Source organism: Maylandia zebra, linkage group LG8, assembly GCF_041146795.1.
Source record: "Maylandia zebra isolate NMK-2024a linkage group LG8, Mzebra_GT3a, whole genome shotgun sequence".
Taxonomy (NCBI): domain Eukaryota; kingdom Metazoa; phylum Chordata; class Actinopteri; order Cichliformes; family Cichlidae; genus Maylandia; species Maylandia zebra.
The window spans coordinates 14,253,746-14,256,692 of record NC_135174.1 but is presented as its reverse complement, the minus strand read 5'-3'; positions in this window follow the sequence as shown (position 1 = coordinate 14,256,692).

Here is a 2,947-nt window from a genome sequence, read left to right as displayed (position 1 = left end):
TGATGGGTCGTTCCCGAACGAAATGGCTCTTAGAGCCGGTTCTTTGACGTGAACGACGCCGGCTCCTTATCCCGAGCTGTCACGTGTTTTTTTTTTTCTTTCTCTCACCCTCTCTTACACTCTTTTACACTCAGTAGCACAGGAACTTCCTGTGCTACTGAGTGTAAGCACGTAAAAACTCTGAAGCACGTACAAAACACAACAGAAGTGCTCCAGGATGCTGGGCGCAGTGTTGTGCTTTTGTTACCTAGTGGCTACACAAGCCAGCAAGTACCAACGACCTGATTTGGTGTGTGGTAGTAACAGGTAAATGAAATTTTTTTTTTAATTATTTGAATATATGTGAGTGCTTGTGTATAAATACACAAACCATACACATATGCTTTCAGTTGTGTAATTTAAGTGATCTAGGTAGCTCTGTTTTGGAATTTGTACGTGCTTTGTCTCTAGGGGCCACCACATTTATATATAAAAACATATATAAATAAAACCACTTTTTTTAACATCAGTAATTCCTTTTGTGCATAATTTTATATTATTTTTAATAATAAATTAAAGCAACAAAACAACCTGAAGAGCCGGCTCTTTTTAGTGAGCCGAGCCGAAAGAGCCGGAAATCCCCTCACTAACAGATAGCACAGACGTTAAGGCGGCGAAGCGTGATTGCGGGTGCCGCTCAGGTGCATCCGCCTCCCCTGCAGCGGCGCTGCAGACCACGCCCCGCCACACACATTAACCAGGTAAAATACATATTTAAGCAGAATTTTGCAAATATCTATTTTTCAGCAGCATAGTGCTTTTTTTTTCAATTATTTTTTTAAAAGTCAGGTCAAGGCTCCAAAAGCCCAAAGGCGATATAAGGCTGGCACCTCACAACAGTTTTTCTTTGCTACATGGATCATTTTAGTTCAGCTGGGTGTCTTTCCTTTTGTTATATTTCTTTAAGAGTTCAAAATGTGTTAATTACATAAATAAAAAGTAATTTTCCCTGTAGCACTTCATGGATTTAAGCAACACACCTTAGTTGTTTACACAAAGCATAAAGGTAAAAAAAAAACCATATACAGTGTTATCTTCATTTTAGATGTCAAAAAGTATTTGCAGCTCCCAGTGTTTACTTTTGCGTGGAAGTCGCGTCCAAGTGGCTCTTTGGGTGTTAAAGGTTGCTGACCCCTGCCTTAGCTGGTCACCGTTATCTGATGTGGTAAAAGTGAATACCTTCAATGACACATTTAGACACCGCTATAGCAGACAGACAGCTAAACATGCTTTAACTTGTGTTCTCTAAATACTAATCAAGCTAAAAATAAAACACATTTAAAATGTGGGAAGGGAAGATTGGAAATTGGTCTATAACTAGTCAGCAAATCATTGCATACTGGTTTTATTTACATTTTACACACTTTATTGGAATTTGGGTTGTGTCATGTGCTGATAAGCAAAACCTGATAAGGTTTTCTTCTTCTTCACATTAACATAAATGTATATTAGGAGCTAATAGCTCATTTGTTTAGTACTAGGCTAGAAACAGAGGTAAACAGCTAGCCCGGCTGTGTCCAAAAGAACAAACCCTGTCCTGCAACTACTGTCATCAAATGATACGCCTGCAGCCAGGGTAGTTAATATTACTAACTAAATATTTAAAAATACTTGAACTAGAGGTTATTTTTTGTATTTCTAATAAGAATTCATTTATTAAGTATGAAAGCTTTATTTAAAAAAAAAACAATAATGCAGACACAAAAAGTATTATCATGCTGACATTGCACAGAGAAATGCTTTCCTTTTAGGGTTGCCAACCGTCCCTTAAAATACGGAATCGTCCCGTATTTCGAAACAAAAGTACACGTCCCGTATTGAGCTAATAAGGGACGCACTTTGTCCCGTAATACAGTGAGAATCAAAAGTAGTCTATAAATGTTTATGGAATTAACACTTTGTTTGAAAACATAATTCCCAGCCCCTCTCCTGCTTTGTGACCAATGAGCTGACAGCACACTTATGACAATTCGAGTATGACAATTCAGATTACCACTCATCTCATTGGTCGAGGAAAGGTCGCTTGCGGAGAAAATACCGGAAGACAACAGATGACCACAACAAGAAGCATGGTCAACAGGGGAACAAACGCCGACTCTGCGGTGCAAGTCTCGGATGACAGTACACCTAAAGCTGGGCAGACACTGTGCGATTTTTTCAGTCACGTTATTCAGCTCCTGCTCAAACTGCACGATTGACTCACAGGGGTTAGAAGTTGGTAGGTCACGATGCAGGGTCTCACACTATACGGCCCGATGCTCTGATGCGACCTGAGTGCTCACACTGTGCCTCCATAAAATGAAGGTTATAACAGAAAATCTGTCGCTCGCTCTCTCTGTCTTTCACTCACACAGACACACCACTACCATCAACTTTGCTAAATTGCTAATGAAAAACATTGATCAGGCAGCTGTGATTGAGCAGCAGTGTAAATCCAACTGTTTTCACGGTTGTTGTGGTCGTGATAATTTTGTGATGCCACATCGAAAAGGCTCGGATGAGCTTTCCAAAGTTCTACAAGTTGTGCCTCCATCGCTTGTGTCCAGATCACACGCTGCACAGCTGTGCTGCTCCATCTTTTTCACCAACGTTTACGTTTGCGCGTGAGCAGTGTGAGCGCCTGTGGTGACACCCTCACGAGCGATTGATGATCGGGAGCTGGTCGTGAGGTGTTAATCACTTCTCGTTACCCCACGTATACTACACGACGCACGATGAAGGCCAAAATCGGTCCGATCACTCAAAAATCGGCTCAAAATGGGCCAAAAATCGCACAGTGTGAGCCCAGCATTAGAGCAGCAATGTTTGTTCCCCTCAGAGAAAGGGAAGAATGGGAAAAGGAAAACACCTGGCTGGAAAACGTTAATATGGGCATGTGCAGTGAATATCAGCGCTATGTGGCCAGAAG